This window comes from Nematolebias whitei, chromosome 8 (assembly GCF_014905685.2).
Source record: "Nematolebias whitei isolate Nwh7 chromosome 8, NemWhi1, whole genome shotgun sequence".
NCBI classification, from domain to species: domain Eukaryota; kingdom Metazoa; phylum Chordata; class Actinopteri; order Cyprinodontiformes; family Rivulidae; genus Nematolebias; species Nematolebias whitei.
Genome location: NC_056505.1, coordinates 23,158,710 through 23,178,921, shown reverse-complemented (window position 1 = coordinate 23,178,921; position 20,212 = coordinate 23,158,710). Strand labels below are relative to the sequence as shown.

At 38.6% G+C, this 20,212-nt stretch overlaps 1 long non-coding RNA gene across 1 annotated transcript; it reads right to left on the bottom strand.

Moving 5' to 3' along the window:
* Positions 1-457: 457 nt before the first annotated feature.
* LOC119413436 lies at positions 458-729 on the bottom strand. Its single transcript, XR_005186958.1, has 3 exons — positions 713-729; positions 576-638; positions 458-495 (listed from the first exon to the last, which is right to left on the bottom strand). It is a non-coding gene; the product is annotated as an uncharacterized LOC119413436 (long non-coding RNA).
* Between the last annotated feature and the right edge of the window lie 19,483 nt (positions 730-20,212).

Here is a 20,212-nt window from a genome sequence, read left to right as displayed (position 1 = left end):
TTTAAATCAAGTGCTCTATTAAAAGTCTCAACTTCTGATTTAATTTGGGCCCAAGAGTGACAGTGTAGGATTCCTAATTTTCTCTGCCATCATCCCCACCCCCTGCAGCTGACATTCATTCCAATCATCCACCCAGCCACACCTGCACCTGATTCTGATGATGTCTCCTTCAACTACTTAAACCCCTACCAGACTTTCATCCTACGCTGGACTATTATGATACCTTTGGTACTAAGTGACAGTCGAAACTGATTCTTTGTGAAATTGTGACTTACTTTTGATACTATCCTGTGTTTCAAAGTCCTGCTCCTCCGTGTCTCCACTGTGTCTCCACTGTGTCTCCACCGTGTCTCCACCGTGTCTCCACTGTGTCTCCACCGTGTCTCCACCGTGTCTCCACTGTGTCTCCACTGTGTCTCCACCGTGTCTCCACCGTGTCTCCACCGTGTCTCCTCGATTACTCTTCGCTCTATGTGATCTATCCCGGACATCATCCTGTTCATGCAAATAACAAAACTCAGCCTTGACCCAACACCAAACACCACAAACCAGTTACCGTTTCCTGCGTTACTCACCTTTCGGGATCCCTCCTTCATCTCCTCAAAATTACTAGGACCCCACCCCTTCTCCAACGCAACCTGCAAACAAACATTAAGAACAATATCAACAAATAATATTATACCATGGAGTTCTCTGAAACAATCATACTCACCTTCTTCCCATTCTTCCTCTTACAGCAAGAAACACTGTAAGTAAGTATCACATGCTTTTATACCTTCAGTCTGTGTCTCGTCAGTCTGCCAATCATATATCATGTTAGACAGCAAGAAGTGATTTCATCTAATCCAGGTGAAATGATGGGATGAAATTTTCAGGGTGAACATGTCTTATTGATGTATTTTTGTTTCCAGGCTTGGGAGGTGACAGAAAGGATTCCAAGTTCTGTGTTCAGAGGATGATCTACAGGTATCTTGACAAGACAAGTGCTGGGAGTTGGATGAGTAGGCAGGCAAGCACACAAGGTTGAGCAGAGGTAACATTAATTGTTTGGTTCTTTCAGGGCTTGGATGATGTTTCCACCAGAAAGAGGAGATTTCAGGTGCAGATGAGATACAATCCAGGCAGCCCATGAGGATTTAGAAGGTAATAAATGGTCCAGTGATAAATCCTGGAAGGACTCTGCCTTAAGTATGTAGGTAATCAGCTGTCATAGAAGACAGCTGGAAAAACAACCTGCACTGCCTATTCACCGCACCTGTAGGCATGGTTAGAGGAGAGAGAGAGAGCCAAAACACCCAAATCCTAACAGTAAATGACCAGAAAACACCACAAACATTCAACATAAAAATATGCTGATATAAATGAATATGCATTGGTTGATGGAGATATTGGAACTCACTGGTCAACTGCCTACAGGACATCAAACTCTCAGCATTTACAAATGTCCTCATACTCAACAGCAGTAAAACAGAGTTTTGGATTTTGGTTTCAAAACACTTCTCAGAATATTAAACAGTTTCATCTGAAGGTAGATGGGCACTCCATCTACCTGTTTTTCTTTTTTCATCCATCCATCCATTACCTTTTACCCACTTCTTCCATTTTGGGTCACGGGGGTCGCCGGTGCCCATGTCCAGCAATCACTGTGCAAGAGGCGGGGTACACCCTGGTCAGGTCTCCAGTCCATCACAGGGACACAGAGAGACAAATGAGACAAACAGCCATTCACTCTTTCACTCACACCTAGGGACAATTTAGAGTTACCAATCAGCCTAACATGCATGTTTTTGGTCTGTGGGAGAAAACCGGAGTACTCGAAGAAAACCCACGCATGCACAGAAAGAACATGCAAACTCCACCCAGAAAGGCCCCCAGACCGGGATTTGAACCAGGGACCTGCTCGCTGAGAGGCAACAGCTCTACCAGTTGCGCCACCGTGCTGCCCTAACAGAAACCAATACACATATTTCTATAGCATTCAGTCTGGACAACTAAATATTTTTTGTGGGTGGGGGTGCATAGCATTGGAAAGGCTCCAATACTAAAATGCCAGGGTACTCAAACACTGGGAACACATCACTCATATACTTATTTAACTTCACTGGTTTATTTTTAAGTCTTGAATCTATAAAAAAAAAAAAATCCTCCTCAACTAAAAGAAAAACACCACATCATGGTCGAGTACCGCTCTCACCTACTTCATGCTTATACTCATCCTGAAACGTCAGGTTTTCTGACACTGGCCTTGAGTTTCATTCAGGTCCAAATAATCCAAACCGACCCAGCTCCAGCTCCCAGCCATCTCTGAAACCCCACCCTATCTGACAAATTTACAGTTATTACAGGTCTGAACCTGACTCCCCCCCCCCCCCCCCCACACACCCACCCCCCCCTACCACCCCCCCAACATTTTTTTTAAGCTTTGACTGCTTATACCACCAACTAATATTAATGGTCGGCGGACGCACGCGGCTCAGGAGGCAGAAAATTGGAGCTGAGGAGTCATCAAAGCGCATTAAATGCTTTTCCTGCTTCTGACTGTATCCTGCTCTGACATGTTGGATATTTTGTGATCTCACCTGGGTCGTCGGCCGCGTGCTTCCGCTAAGTGCAGCGGCTGAATGAACATCCATTTGGGCTGATAGGTCGCTTCCTGGCAGTAGTCCATCTGAAGCTTAACTGAAATTTTTACCTCTTTAAACTGGTCGATCAGCGTGTAGTGAAATGGCCGCGTGAGGCAGGTGTAGTATGGCAAGCCATGTTTGCATATATTGGATCGTTGGCCATGTGTGTCCCAGGCACAATAAAAAGCCTGACACCGATCCGGCCCACACATTAAGCACATTATTATGGCCTGGCCAGGTTCAAATCCGGGTCAGGCGGGGCCGGTCTCCGGGTTCGGGTTAGAAATAACAGCTCTACACTGGCCTGCTCTCATCACAGCAGAATGGATACCTGATGACAGAGCTTTCAGAGTCAGTGAAACAACACTCTGGAATTCTGCTCTTGTCACATTTGCAACACATCACCCCTGTGTATGTTTTAAAAGAAAAACGGCAAGTAAATCACCAATCATCTGAATATTTTGCAGCTACATTCTGATGAAGAATACTGCAGAGTAGAGGAAACGTCAGCCTCATTGGGTGGTAAATGATGGCACTAAGACTATTTTGTTTCAAACACATCCTGAGCTCGCCCAGCCTGCTTCACACCATCAGAAATGAGTCATTAACAGCTGCTGTTTTAGAAAATGCTGCTGAAATAAAACTAAGGATTGATTTCTGTTTCTTTTTAACCCTTTCATTGGCTATTAGTGACTTTTTCAAAGCACTTTGGGATTCTTCCTGAAAAGTGTTGTGTGAATACATTTTGCTTGAATACTTGATTAAATTCCAATAATAGCTTTATTTTATAAACTCCTGACTTTACATGTACATGTTGTATGCCACTGTCTTGTGCAATAATAGAAAGCCTTTGTTTGACATCTTTAAGGGATCTTCATGTTAGTTACAATTTTTTCATTATTATTTTTTTAACATTGCTCTTGAGCTTTTAGCTCTAGGTTTAAAATATAGATACACAATATATAGAAGATGATTTTTATCTCAGTTTGCCTATTAAAGCTAAAAATATGCCATGAAGTACCAACAGTTTGTAAAATAAGCAAAAACATAAAAAATGTGTTTGTCAAAATGTATCGACCTCAAACATATGCATGTTTAAAACATATTATCCTTCCCTTTTTTGTAGTCTTGATTTAGACAAATGGGGGTGGGGGGTGGGGGAATGAAATAACAATCAATCCATGATTAAGCATATATTTGACAAAATTTAACCATCTCTGAAACAAGACTTCTTCTACCAATCTCATATTTTTCATCTTCCACAAGTAAAACATTGATCATGTTTTATTTCTTGTGCCAATGCTGATATCACTTTACTGTACTTTGTCTCACTGCCTGTGTTAGAATTCTGAAATTGACAAATTCTTTAGAATCAGAAACTTTACTGTCATTCTAACATTGAAACATTGTACATCAAAATTAAGGTGCATTTCTCCAGTGCAAATAAAACATAATTACTCAGTAAAAATTAAGATATAAAATACACAAAGTAAAGCGAATTAAAAGTAAAATAAATATTTAATATCAGAAATAGTCTGTTTTCCATTCACGTCACATTATATTGCGCTTGTCTCTTAGGTGGAATTGACATACCAGTAAAACTATATTATAGCACATCCTGATGCATGCTCAATAATCCAGGTAGAAATAAAAAAAAAAAGTTAAGTCTGGTCCTCTGGAAATTCCAAAAACAAAACAATATTATAGCATGAAACCATCCATCCATCCATTATCTTTACCCGCTTATTCCATTTTGGGTCACGGGGGTCGTTGGTGCCCATGTCCAGCAGTCACTGTGCGAGGGGCGGGGTACACCCTTGACGGGTCGCAAGTCCATCACAGGGACACATAGAGACAAACGAGACAAACAACCATTCACTCTCTCACTCACACCTATGGACGATTTAGAGTTACCAATCAGCCTAACATGCATGTTTTTGGTCGGTGGGAGGAAACCAGCATGAAACCAGTTTATTGCAAACATGAAGGTACACAAGGTCAGACTGACCACTTAGCAGCATTCAACATGGTGATGGCTGAAAGAAAAAAACTGTTTCTTAGTCCGTTAGTTTTTGTCTTTATTGATCTGAAGAATCTGCCCGAAGGGAAGCGTTCAAACACTACATGTCCTGCGTGTGATGGGTCCTGAAATATTTTTTTAACCTTCCAAAGACAACCCAAAATATGTAATTCTTCTTGTGAGGGTAGAGGACAGCCAACTATCCTCTGGTCAATCTTAATGACACTGTGAAGCTCATTCTTCTGTGCTGCTGTGCAGCTGGAAAACCAGGCACAGAGACAGCAGACCAGGATATACTCTACTGTGCAGGTGAAAGGACACTAGCAGTCTCTTAGGGATGGTATTTTTCCAGAGATTTCTTAGGATGTAGTCTCGTATGGGCCTTCTTCACTTCATTCCCAGTGTGTGTACCCCAGGGCAGGTCCTTCCTGATGGAGACTCACAAGAAGCTGAAGCCTGAGACGATCCCCATACAGTCCCTATTGGTGATGAGTGGTTGAATGTTGACAGCCTTTTTTCTGAAGTCCAAGGTAAGCTTCTTAGTCTTAGTTATGTTAAGGAGCAAGTTGTTCCTACACCACGTTGTCAACTGCTCCACCTCGTCCCTGTAGGCCAACTCATCCCCCTCAGAGATGAGACTTATGTGGTCAGGCAGATGACTTGCATACAGAATACATTTAAAGAAAGATTTTAGTCATATTTTGCCTCAAAAAGATAAAACATGTTCAAATTTTTTGCAAAAGATCCAAGAACATTGCTGAAAATCTTTGAGCTTATTAAAGTCCTGACAGCTCACCTGTCGGGTACCACTTGCCCAAAATCTATTCAGTGGAATGAACAGGAACACTCCCAGTAGTTTGTCTTTTACAAATAACCTATTAAAAAGTTCCTTCTCCATCGGTTTACTGTGCATTCTATTTGTACCCAATAAATCATGCCTCTTTCTTGGGTGTCTGCTGACTGTGTACTCCCATTTGTAGTGCACCACTTTAACAATGTGCAGGGCACCATCATATTCCACTGGGTGAAGATCGTAAACATTATTCAAAATACTTTTTTTTTTTAGTCTTGTTATTGCTTCAAGATTGCATGGAAAACACATAGATACATAAAATACAGAGAAAAACAAATCAAACTTTCTTTCTTCTGTCCCCTGTCCTCTTCAGGGGTCACTGCAGCGAGTCATCCTCCTCCATCTCACCCTGTCCTCACTCCAACTACCTCCATGTCCTCTCTAATTGCATCTATATATTATTTAAAATGGTAAATGAGATTATAAAAATAAATAAATAAGACTCAAATTTTAACATATTGAACAAAAAACAAATAGTAGCACTGAATGGATACACTGATATCATGAAACTAGAGTTGTTGACTTTTTAAGAATGTGATCACCGTTCCCCCTTTATTCAGTGAGCTCTGAAGACATACAAGCATCAGTCATTAAAGATGCACGGGTCAGCAGTTACCTGGAAAGGTGGCGAATCAAAACTACTTTTGCAGCTCCCCTCACTTTTTTTTGTGTCTTTGTAATTGATGTGCTAAAACAGGCTGTCCATGCACATATTTACTAAAATATAATATATAATTATTTTTTACCTGGACAATCCAGTGATTCACCCATGTTTGCTGTTACTAATCGAATTTACTAAAACTTAAAGATGTCACCAAACCTGCTGTAGAAATCTGATTTTAACCACCACTTTATTTGATGTGATAGAAAATTAAGATATTTTGTTGAGGGATGCTAAATTTGATCACGTCTTTGAAGGGATAGTTCAGGTTTTTTTTTTTTAGCCTTTCAATCGGAAAGTTATACACAATTAAATTACTTGTTGTAGATAACAGCTTAAATGACAATTTTAGAAATGTATTGCTGCTGCTTTTGTCCTACAAAAGCCATTAATATTTTTAATTATGGACAAATAAAAAAAATACATCTGTTTTAATTCAAATAGAGACAATTTTTACACAGAGCAAATGAAAACTGTCAACTTTATTAATGACTTTAAAAAAATGCAAATGTCTTAAGAAATCTGCTGTTTACCAACAAAGCTTGTCTCGTTGTAGTTTGACGTCACAAGTCATTTAAACTGTTACACTGCTGAAACCATTGTCTGAAGGCTTGTGAAAAATAAATAACTGAAATTAATTAATGCTCAGAAGTGCTTCCCAAAGCAACAGCAATTTCAGATAAATTACCATATTTTCCGGCCTATAAGTCGCTCCTGAGTATAAGTCGCATCAGTCAAAAAAGCATCATGAAGAGGAAAAAACATATAAGTTGCTTTGGCATATAACTCACATTTATTATGCATCACCACTGACCCATCACATTTATTATGCATTTATTTAATGGCCAAAACAGTTTAATTTTGCCTGAGCGGCGTGGCTCCATCCATCCATTCGTCCATCGCGGCTGGAGCCGTTAGCTCTCCAGCAATCCTCCGCCTGCACCAGCTGAGTGAAGCGAGCGTGCACGGGAGGACTCACTGTTGCAGTTCTTCGAAATTTAAAGCATCAGTCAAAAATTGTGTTATGAATATGGGGGAAAAAAATGTATATAAGTCACTTCGGCATATAAGTCACAGGACTGAAAAATCAATGCAAAAAAACTGTGACTTGTATGTCAGAAAATATGGTACCTTGATTTTGAGTTCACCTCTGTGTTGCAGATTCAGTGAGAACTTTAGTTTACAACAGCAGAAAAACAAACAGAATATAAAGTTTTATTTAACATTAGGGTACTGGATTTATAAACCCAGACAATCAGAATTATTATTGACTCAGTCACCGTTCTAAAATCCAATGTTCATATGTTTTTGGCAGTACTGGAATTGAGTAATTAAGAGGTTAAAAAAAAAATCTAATCAAACTGTTTTTAAAAAAGAAAACACATCCTTGTTCAAACTTCTTGATTGGTTCAAAGTTTCTTGCCCCTTTTAACCTCCAGAAAAGACATGACAACTTCATTCTGACAATCAAATGAGGGCACAGAATTTGGATGAGTAAGTATCCAATTTCAGAATTACGTGAAATCAACCATCTCCCTGACTACAGTAGCATCAATTTGCCGCCTCGCGTACGTTGCACCCCCAGGGCAGAGATTAAACGAGAAATTATTGGACATCTGTCATATGAAAGAAAGTTAAAATGTCCCTGGGTCTTTGGAGACTGTGGTAGAATTAAATTACTGTGACTTGACAAAGTGAAAGCAGGTGAGGCACTCGCTGATTCCGTTAGCGCTCTAATATCAGAAGTATTAAAATCAGATGTCTTATGGAAAGTTCTCCATTTAAGGCTCAGCAGCATCTTCTTGTCTGCAGAGTCTTGTTGAGCCCCATATACATCTACTGTCCATTGTGTCTTTCTTTCCCGTGTTAATCCCATAATAAATCACCCTGGGACAGTGAGAGAAAGGCAGCTGATTGTGATCTTGGGGTATTCTTTTTAATATTGCTTATACGTAGCTTCATGTTGTGTCTCTCAACGCATATACATCAAGTCTCTCTCCTCACAAATTGCTGAGCACGTTCTTTTATAATAGTCTCTGATTAAAAAGTACTTTTTAAATAAAAAAAAAAAGGAGCTCCATGAGTTTTTTTTTTTTTTTTTTTTTTTTTTAAATTCACTGTTTTACTTTAAGCTTCATCTTCAGTACCTTAGTTGTTTAGAACATCTATTACTCTGATGTGGAAGACCCTCTTGGAAGATGTGAAAGCTGATTAATTACTTCTTTAACTGGCTCTGGCCTCAGGGGGTACCAGAGTGTCTGCTCAGGATGAGCTTGACTTTAGCTCTAACAGCATTTTACCCATAATGCCATGAGGAAGGTCAGTGCAAACGCAAGTCCACAGAGAACAGGAGCAAGAGGGCAAGGGAGTTACATGTAACACTTCATGACTCGTGGTAAACCAACAATACTACAGGGATAACAGAGTTGGCCTTAAAGCAAAACACAAATATGAATACATGTTACCTAATGAGGCACAAGCATACAGTAATCCACTTAAACTTTGTGGTTAAAAGTAATTTATCACATTTCTTTCCAATTTATTACTGGCAGAGAGCGAATGCCTGGAGGTGTTCAAAAATATCTTGTGTGCAATAAATTAGAACCATCTGGGAGATTAAAAAAAAAACAACAAATCAAAATGGCTTTGATAATTTTAGGTCAATTTCCTGCAATTTTCTGTAATTCCAAATATCACAATGCAAACATGCTAGCTTTACCAAACACACCACAGAGTAGAGGGGGCATATAGATCATCTGGAAATGTTTGGATGTATTTTACTTTCATTGCTACAAAAGCATGGAACAACTCAGTCAGGAGATGCTAAAAGTGTCTCTTTCTTCTTCTTTACTGGCCTAACAAGGTTTTGTGTCACTAAGGTGGCAACTATAGTGAAAGAAAAGTTTAACTAACTTAAATTGCTTGTTATAAAAAGACAAAAAAGACACAGAGACATTTTTAATGGGTGTCTGCTGGCAGAAGCAAAACAACTAAAACCATTAAAAGTAACCTAATGTGTTAGCCAGCAAAAAATATTACATATAATATTTTCTGCCTGTTCTTGTGAAACCAAAAATGGAAGTGTTTGTTGTTGAACTGTACTGTAGTGCTTGAAGTATGATGCCATCGGCTGCTTCCCTGACCCGCTTCTTGTCTTCTGATCTGCGCAAGGTGGGTAAATTGCTGGAAAAGAAGTGAACAAAGGCTCATTGTACAATTTACAGCGATAAGAAATGATTTATTTGGACGCATATATAAGCCATACGTTTAAAATAGCCTTTAGCTGATAAGATAGCAGAGTTTACACCTGCTAAAGGGTAGCTGTGCACAGACAATTTATCACTTTTGGTGACGCACAAAAAATGTAAAGAATAGGCGAAGAACAGGAATAGGCAGACGGATCTAAATAAGATTATTTTTCTCTCTGTTCTGTCAACAAGTGTTATGTTTAATCTCTTTTTTCTTTGTGTAAATTAAAAGTATTTTTGTACAACTTGTAAATGATGGCAACAGCTGTGCCAATTACTTTGTCTCTCAAAAGGTGTAAGAGCGTGCAATTATTTAGTTTGCACATCTTCAAAAGAGCTGAAAAAAAAACAAAAAACGATGATTCACCTGCTTCACCTACCCCAGGGATCGACTCCATCAGCCACCCTCAGTCTGCCCCCTTTCCAATTCCTAGTGTTTGACAGCAATCAGACATGATTAGCTCTGGAGAATGAGCCTTATTTCACATTGAAACAACATCCCCTGCATAGAATTGTTCTGATTTGGCATATAATGAATTCCCAGTTGGTCTTTAGAACAGAGCCACTGTTGTGTTGTTGATTCTGCCCCAGCAGAAGCTCATTCAAAATGCAGGAGTCAAGGGGATCAGTGAGGTTTTAACGGTTTTTATTAAGGCCTTGATAGGCAGTCGTATTAGGTAGAGTCTTTTCTTGCTTTCTTTGATGAAAAAGAACGAAAAAAACATACATGCACAGAAGACTGAATGAACAACTATGCATGATAATACAAGCATTTTAATTCCTAACACTCCTCCATGCTGCTCTGAAAGTCAGTGTTTTAATTTTCACTGAAAAGGAGTGATTTAGGGATTCTTCTTATTTAATAAATTTGTTTTATTTCACAACAATAACCAGCTAGTTTTTATGTGTTTTTCCCCAGCATGAAATGCTTCTTTGATTCGAGGAATGAATGCATGAGCTATTTCCATATCAGGTGGAAGTGTGCTGTGGAGAAACCCATGAATATTCTCTACATGTGCGCTCAGCTAATAGGCTCTCCTTGGAATTATGATGGCCACTATAAATTGGCCTCTGATCAAATTCATCATCACTACAGGGGCTGAGGAAACAACAAAACGACACATATGGCACCATATTTAATCATGCTGGTTATTATTTATTTGCAGGAAACAATAAAAGATGAAGGATAAATTTCTGCACAACAAAGACCATTTGCTGCATAATTAGCACTTGTGTATACTTAGGTCATAGGAGACAAAGTATCTCTGCAGTACAGTGTCATTAAGATGTTATCGAGGCTTAAGCTTCTGTCACTTGCACACTGTCAGCTCGTTCTCTCACTCAGTCCTGACGCTGCCAATTTCCTGAGACACACAGGGAAAGTGAGAGCGTGTGAATATTTTCACAGCTTTACTGCACAGATCCATCTGAAGACTCTCACATCATAACATCTGCAGATTTACATAAATAAGGATACAATGCATACATTTACTAATTAGAACTGTGGGAGTCAGTGCCAAATTATGTTCAACGACTGATTTTGTTCTAAACTGTCCAGTAGAAGTTAAATGACCAAAAACGTGCACATTTATACACAAGTATACAAGAGTGATGTAAATGTTTGTTATTAGGGTATTTAAGATTCTGTGTGAACTTTATGGAAAAATGATAAACACACAGTGGTGTTATGTGCAGGTTTGTGGGATACAGTTCAGGAGGTAACAGGTACAGGTGCTCTGTAAGGAACTAGTTTGTTTAAGACTATTTCAAGTTGTATGATACTAAACTGTTTATACACATGAGATTACATTAAAGGCTACTATTGTATAAGACTAAGTGGTTATGTGACTAATTAATGTGGTACTCCGAAAGAAAATCCCACATTATTTAAGTTCATTACTTTTTGCTTTTTTGTTTGCGTTGTTTTAGTTTGGAATGAGAGAATGCATTTACATAAAATGAGCAGATGGTACTTTTTTTGTAAATGATCATCTTCAAACTTCTTCTTGCAAAGAAATGTTTGAATATGATCAGTTGTGGGATCTAACTAAGTACAAGTACTTTGTTACTGTACTTAAGTGCATTTTTCATTTATCTGTATTTTACTTAACGTGGGTACTTTCAACATTTTCTCCATTACATGTTACATTAAGTACATTCTGTACATTCTACTACACTACATTTTTATAATGTGTTGCGTTACACGCCATATTCACGTTACTTTTTTGGATTTGTTCGTTAGTTTGAAAGTAACCAATGATGAGAGGGGTGTCAGTTCACTGAATCGCTGCAAAGTGGGCAGGTAAAGTTAGACCCACCTTCAGGAAGAGCTGGGACAATTATGTATATTCTAGTATATACATCATTGAGCTGGGTGCACCCACAGCACCACTAACACACCCAAACTGGATTCCACCACAGAGAGTCAGCCAGAAGATAAACACCACCCTTATTTACTTTTACTTAAGTAATAACGTTAATGTGGTACTTCTACGTTTACTAGAGTACTTTTTTGTCTGTTTATTTGTACTTGTACTTAAGTACAGTGTTTGAGTACTTTCTCCACCACTGAATATGACACAAAACCTACTATAAATGTGATATACAACATAATAGAAAAAAAATATTACAATACTAACATGGTTAAATACATGATGGAGCACAACATGTAGCTACCATTTTTGAAGAATAAATATTGATTTAACCTTATTTTTAGGACAAAGGAGAATGCTTTTGTCAGACATATCTGAACACATTAAACTGGCGTGCCTACATGTCCCCATCTCTACACTTGATTTAAATGTGCATATTTCTTGTGGGCATGTTCTGCAAGTTTTTTCCAAGCAGATGTTATTAGGTCATTTAAGTGTCTAATCAACAACATTGTATTTAGTTCTTAAAGAGTTTGGGTATTGTTGGCTTGAGGTCAGATTAACTTCATTTCCCTCACAGCAAGTTGTCTACAGAGGCTTTAGGCCACATTAAGGAAACTTCTCAGTAGAGATAAACCAGCTGACCACTTTACCTACATATGCTGTAGATCACAGCTTCCCCACTGGCTACATACAACTTGATTGTATGTGGGTGCATAAGAACTAAGTTGGTTTCTTTCCAGCCTGGGTAAAGGTGGAAGATCACCGATAGTATCATTAATGGCTGGCCTTTTAAGGCTTAGGTGTTTCTGGTTACTTTATTCGAGCAGAGAAGTCTTAAAATAGTTGCAGTAGCAGGTTGTAAAAAGATGGGAGGCTAAAATAAACTGAAGTTTTAGTGGTCTAAGAGGCTCAAAGCATATACATGAACACACACATACACTTTTATCCATACTCCTGTAATTACACTTTTGACACGATTGGACTCTTAACATTTAACTATGACATGTGAGTTACTAAAGACAAGTATTAGACTAACAATATTCTAAAGTGAAAACTTTTTAAACTGGAGCTTTTTTTCAAATTCATCAGAAATTCTTACAAACATGTAATGTCCATGATGCCTCAGCTGGTGACAACAAAGTCAATTAACATCAAACCTCAGAAGTGAAGAACATTCTGAGCATGTTTGTCCCAAAACAATTGCAGGTTATTATCCAAGATCAATGGTAATAGGGTCAATCTCTCTGGGTCCTTGAGCAAGGCACTTAACCCCCCACCAGCTCCTCTGGGTGCCCTAGAGGGCAGCACTCTGCTCCACACAGAGGGCTGTGGTAGCTCGGTGGTCTGTGGTTGCATCATAGAGCGTCCGGCATAAAAATCATTTGCCAAGTCTTCATGCGAGTTAATTCACTGTGGCGGCCCCTGAGGAAGGGAACAGCCTAAAGAAGAAGAAAAATGGTAATAGGGTCAATATGAAGCTAACCAGAAAAAAAAAAGTAATTAATTAAAAACTTAGCTGTCAAAGCAATAGAAAGCATGTACAAATAAATGTCATACTTTTTCCACTTGTATGTAGGCAGGGATCCCCAAACGGTTGTCTAAATGCAGATGGTCTTATCTGGACCCTGCTTGATTGTTAAATTTTAGAGAATGACTCCCAGTCCACAGTGAAGGAAAGCCTGAAAAACAAAAACAAACAAACAAACAAACAATATGTTAAGGGAAGAAAACTAGCATGGCTGTCTGTGAGAAGATCTGTGTGTCTTGAGATCTTTGTGTTTTCTTGCATCATCTATCCTGCCTTCCCCAGTGTTCCCTTCCCTCATGTTGCCAGCTCCTGCTTCACCTGCTCCCAATCCCAGTCACCCCAGGGGTTCATCATTATGTCTCGTTAGTGTCCCTTTGAGTTCAGCGTCTTTGTGTTTCCTGGTTCTCCGTGGATTGTGCTTCCCACAGGATGTCGTGTTGTGTCATGTTCTGTTGATTCTCCATTTCCCGTACCCAAGTAAATTTTACTGCCACATCAACTTTTTGCTTTGTGTTTTTATAAAATAAACATATTTTAATTTATTTATCTTCATGTCCCTCATGTCTGTCTGCACCTTGGGTTCAACATACAGCGAACATGATAGCTGTCACTAAAAGATCATTTACATATGTTCTGGAGCATCGAAGTTAGGTGAACCTTGTTGAATCTTAATCCATAAATTCATAATTTACACACACTCACCAACATTTCTGAAGGATTTGACAACAAATCTCAGTTGTACATGTAAAATATGCAGTTTACCTGTTAAAAAAAAAAGTTTTGTGAAACAGTTGTTATGGCTGACAAGGCCTAAATAATCAAAAATCACGGATAAGATCGAAATTTGTTTTCAAATTAATAAATGTATTTCCTGAGGCTGTCGCACACACTGTTCCTTGATTCTGGGTCTAAGGTTGATATAACATCAAACACACCCACCCTCTTCGGAGAGAAACTGCCTCAGAGGCCCACTTGTCTGAAAGTATATATAAAAAAAAAGGAACAGAGGAAGATCACACCTATCACTCACAGGACAACTGCTGAGTAGTCTTCTGCAAACCAATATAAAGCAGAGGAGCTACTTCACCAAATCATTTGGGCACGGTGACACAGTAGACAGGAGGACAACTTGACATTGAACACAGTGGTCTGAAATGCTACTTTTCCATTCAAGTGCTCACAGCATCATCCTCGCTGACAGCTGTATTTGTTATGGAGCTGTCAAGATATGTGTACACCCCAGCAACAGTGTGCCACTCGGCTGGCTTTTGTTCTGTTGTCAGATTAATGATACAGTTCCCCTGATGTGGTTATAATGGCAACGTCTCAGTTAATGCAGTGCTCTGGTAATTCAGCGCTGCTCAATCTCTGCTCACCTTAAACTTGTAATTGAAAAAGTTTTCACTCTGCTGACACGCACCAATATAACTAAACCCCTCACACAGATGCTGCAAAAAAAAAAAAAAAATGCAAACACAAGAAAAAGGCTTTTAAATAATGTGCCTTTCTTTAAAGACATCATCAGACTTTCTTCACCCAAGCAGAACATTTAGCTTGATTTAGCTAATTTCTTAAAAATCTGCACACGCTCATTTTCACTTATTTCAGTGAGGTCTTAAGGCCGACATCAGTTTTATTAAAGCCTCTAATCTTATGAAATATCCATTTGAGCATCGAGAAGAACCACTTTTTAATGCTAATTTTGGTGGTAGAGGGGTTCATCTATGTGCACAGGTCTCTAAATATATCATTTCAAACCTTCTGACTAACTTCAGGCTTCCAAGACTTAGATCAAAACCTAACACGATTTAACTGGAGGAGCTTCATGGGGATGGTGCAAGACAGAAGAGAAAGCTCTGCCTCAAAGGCACAGTGCTTGTTCTACTTTTTATACTTATTTGCATAAATCTCCTACATTCAGGCAAGTAGCAGCACCATGGGTCATCCTCGTGATTACAATCTGGCCTAAAGGCAGCTGTTGCTGGTTATTGTCCTTTCTTTTGTTTTATAAAATAAAATCATATATTTATAATTCTATGAACATGGATCTTTTCAGCCAGGGCAAATTTACTTCAAATACACTGTGTGATTTCACTGGGTGAAAACAACTTAACTCGTTCAGGACCATTCATTGTGATTTCCCAGTTATTGTCTTCAAAATGTCTGCTCTGAGCGAACAGACTGAACGTTTGTTTCACTTTTAGATTCTTGCCAATCAATTGCACCAGTTGCTTGAATAAACTGGGTGAACGGTGACAACACATAATTATCATCGTTAAGCATTTTCTGCAGAAATAATGTTTTACATGCCAGCCTGTCTAGTCAATCCATCTTTCTGCTTATAAATTCACAAGGAGAGATTAAAGAGGGGATATACTTGAACACAGTTGTACACTAGAGACATTTTTCTACACAACCGATCCGTTATTTTACATCTGAGAATGTTTACTTAATTGTTTATTTGAATGTAATTTGTATACATCGATGGATCTAAATTAACTCCAGTGTGCTGTACTATCAGTAAAATGTTACAAAAATACAATATGGTAAACCTGTGTACTGTATCTGTGACCCAAAAAATACAGTGGCTTTTCCAGCAGCAGTTACTGCAGTTAAATAAAGGAATTAATCTAAGTGTCAGTCATGCAGTATAATTTAAAGCTTATCTAGAAAGAAGTAAGATAAATGGATAAATCCTCTGTGAAGTCATTATACATTGTTATAATGACTGATGTGATCATTAAAGTGAAACGAATACATATTGCCTAATATTCTCACACAAATACAGATTTTTGATAAAATTATCGGTTAATTAAAAAAAAAAATCAGATGCCATGAGTTTACATGCAACTTCAGAGCTTTTACAATGTGTTTTTATGGAAGGTACTATATCAAATTAAAGTTTGGTTTAGACCTAAACTAGACATGGGATAAATGACTCTTTGAAGGTAAACATATCTTGACGATCCTTTTGCTTCATAGAGCCATTCAATTTTGAACGAGTGATGTCATAACAAATTGATACACGTCGTACATGATGACATGTGCCATCATGGTGTACCATGTGTTTTGTCAAGCAGAACCCCCCACCCCTTCCTGAGCTGCTGCACTCCTCACCTTTGTCTGTTTTCCTTTGCCTCAGTGAAAAAGTGAAGGAAGAGCGATTGTCTGTGGGATTGAAGAGCAAAACATGAAGAAATTCTGTGGAGGAAAAAAATAAAACCAGAAAAGGCTCTTTAATGTCTGCAATTCGGTTCTTAGCGCGTGTAGTAAAAAGCCATTCAAATGATCTGGATCGTTGGCGAACTTCACTTCTCTAACCTAAATCTGGCTGTAAGTTGTGTTTAGTAGTAAATCATGACTGTACTTATGACAAATACACAGCATGGTGGTGTGGTGTTTACTACTGTTGCTGTACACAGCAAGAAGTAATTTTTGTTCAGAATGAATGAATGATGAAGTTTGGATCTGTTTCCTGTGCATTATTTCCCCACTGGTTTCCTCACACAATTATGTGTCATTGGTAAAACTGATGAATTAATTAACTTGTGAACTGAGGCGGCACGTTGGCTCAGTTGGTGGAGCTGCCACCTCTCAATGTGAAGGTCCTGGGATCAAATCCTGGCCGGGGGACTTTCTGGGTGGAGTTTGCATGTTCTTTTCGTGCATGTGTGGGTTTTCTCCAGGTACTCCGGTTTCCTCCCACAAACCAAAAACATGCATGTTAGACTGATTAGTAACGCTAAATTGTCTCTAGGTGTGAGTGAGAGAGAGAATGGTTGTTTGTCTCGTTTGTCTCTATGTGTCCCTGTGAAGGACTTGCCACCTGTCCAGGGTGTCCTCACGTCTCTCGCAGTGATGGCTGGAGATGGGCATCAGTGACCCCCACAACCTGAACAGGAGTAATCGGTTAAGGATAATGGATGGATGGATGGAACTCATGAAAATGTGAAAGCACCATTAATTCACAGTAATGTATAATATGCTGTTTTCCATACCATATACTTTTTTTAGGAGAATACCTTGATCATTTTAATAGTTTAAACGCTAAAATACATCTTGCTAACAATATGGCTCCACAGTAATGGACTCAGGTAGGTAAACAAGCCTGAGTAATCTACACTTGTCACATTAATTTAAACATCTGGTATATCATGAAACAGGCAATACCATAAATGAGATCGTAAACTGTTATGCATCTGATATCCAGCACCCAAAATGTCTCAGTCAAGACTCTTTTGCAAAAAGAATCTCTGAGCTCATAGACATTTCTTACAACATACCACAGCATCTTTGTAAATAGGAATATATTTATACCAGAGGACTCGGAGTCCTCTGGTATAAATATATTCCTAAGTGACTAATCTTGCTTGTGCAGAGGATATTTCACCCTCTTATCACGTTTGTCTAATGCACTTGTCTAAAGTATTCACCCTCAGTTCAGTTTATTGTTTAATTATTCATAAATAGTGCATAATTTATTATACACTTGGTTATGCACGACTTGTTGCCCGAGGATGTAGTTGTTTTTCTTCTTCTTCTTATCCCTTAGTGAATGTTTGAGATGCACATTAAAGCTGTTAGGAGGCTTTGGTTGTAAAATGCTCAATGCAGTTGATGGAAGACTTAAATGTGACCTTGCTATCCAAAAGAGATATGATCCCACTTATTAAAGTCCACTGTTCTTATCTTGCTTTGAATACTAACAACAGAGAACCATACATTTAATGTCCATATACACATTTTTAAAGTATTTTCACTTGCCATGTTGCACGGTTTCATTTTCAGTCTGAAACAGAGAAACCTCCAAAGGTCATACCTCTTGACACAACAGACCCGATCTATTAATTGAGGAAGGATGAGTCCATTGCCTTGAGGGAAATCAGATATTGATCTGACAGCAGGAGACTTTTCTGACTTATGACCTCAAGCCTTGCATGTGTGGAATACCTTGCTGTTAGGTTGTGAACCAACTTACGATTTATAGGTTTGCTGATAAATCAAGAGCTGAATGAGCCTTAACAGGAAAGCTGCTTCCTGCTATGAAAACGTATTGTTACAGCACTCGTCCTTTTGAGAAAAAATAACTTATTTTGATATTTGAACAAAAGCAGACTTGAAAATTGCTGTGTGAAACTGTTGCCTTTATTTTATAATGAGTAAGATGATAATTGTTTAATTTACTTTGAATTTCACCAGGAAGTGCAATTTCATGAGATATATTGTAAATAATCAATAGGGTTTTTTTTAGCAACAGTTTTTCAGAATTGTATGTGCCCACTTTATACCAGAATGGTTGTGGCAGTCAGGCAGGCATAATGTTTTTTAGTTGAATGAATTAAAGTCTGTGCTCCACTGGGGGTGGGGGGTTTTGGGGGGGGGGGGGGGGGGTTAATCAAAAATCACCAAATTTTCCTACATTAAGTAAGACGAGACTGAAAACAATGTACTATTTTAGCACTGAATAAATGAACTATCATCTTTGCCTTCTTGTGATTATCAGCAAACATGAAGAAACATTATAATCTGCACAAACGGGAACTGTGGAAGAAATTCACTTTTCTTTTTCTCAGCTTCTAGTTTACTTTGAAGAACATTTGACAGTATTTATCTACAAATCAATCTTTGGAGCAGTTGAACTCATTCCTGATCAGTCAAGGATGCAAACAGGCTTCAGTGAGTAGAATGCACGGAATAAACCCACGTTTGGCTGCCAGATATCATCATGACTAATGATCAATATAACATTTCTAGCTGCCACGTTTGACTACATGATGGTTGCATGTTTAGACTTTTGATCTGAGTATTTTCTGGCATGCATCAGCAAGTCATTTCATGGCTCATTTTACTGAGTCGTTTAAAGTTCTACTCCAGTGCTTTTTTTAATTTAAATTTTCTTTAAAAATTGCCAAAAACCTTATACACCTCTTTTCCCATTCACTTAGGAGAAACTATGAATATCCTGACTTAACCTTGTTTGCAACTTTGCCCACTAGTGGCTAGCATCAGCTCACTGAGTATTTTGGTTTTGCTGTGCAAAGATACAAATAATGTATTGCACAAACCTGTTTAAATGAATACGTTTTTCAGTTGCAGTGTTTAGTTTGATTGGACTGAAATCATCAAGGCTGTTTCTTAAATGTGTAACTTAAAATGAGCAAGGTTCACTGAAAATAATAAATAATGTTTCTGTCAGGAGAGAACAGCTGTTTTAGTTTGAGAACTTTTTAAAGACAAGCCTGAGCTAATTCAGAACAAGGTTACAATAGCAAGGTTGTCTGCTGAGTGTGTGCAATGTGATCAGGCTGTTAAACACATTTGTCTTGGTACTCCTATTTTTGTGAAGGACAACTGCTGGTAAAATGCATGCCTCTTCATCTAATTTTAAACTAAACTGAAGACTCATGCCTTAACCATTAAATGCAACGCTTATGTTGATTTGTGCCTGCATGTATCCAAGCTAAATGGTAAATGGACTGTACTTACATAGCGTTTTTCTATCTTATCAAGATACTCGGTGCTTTACACTACAATCTCTGCCCTCGTTTACCCATTCACACAGCACTCTACTAGATCTATACAAAGAATAAACAGTGATTTATCACATTCATACACTGATGGGACACATATTGAAGGCAATGAGCCCACAGCCCTCTGTGTGGAGCTTCCATCTAGGGTGCCCAGGGGAGCAAATGGTGGGGTTAAGGGTCCTGTTCAAGGACGCAGATTGGGGCAAATGAGGGTGGCAGGTATGGGCGTATCACCATTCACACCCACATTTTGATGTTTTCTGTTCAGGGAGTTGAAATGGCGACCTTCCAATCACAGGCCCATCTTCTCTAACATCTCAGTCACCACTCCCCCCACGGTAAAACCAGCAAGTGATTTTCATTAAATATATAG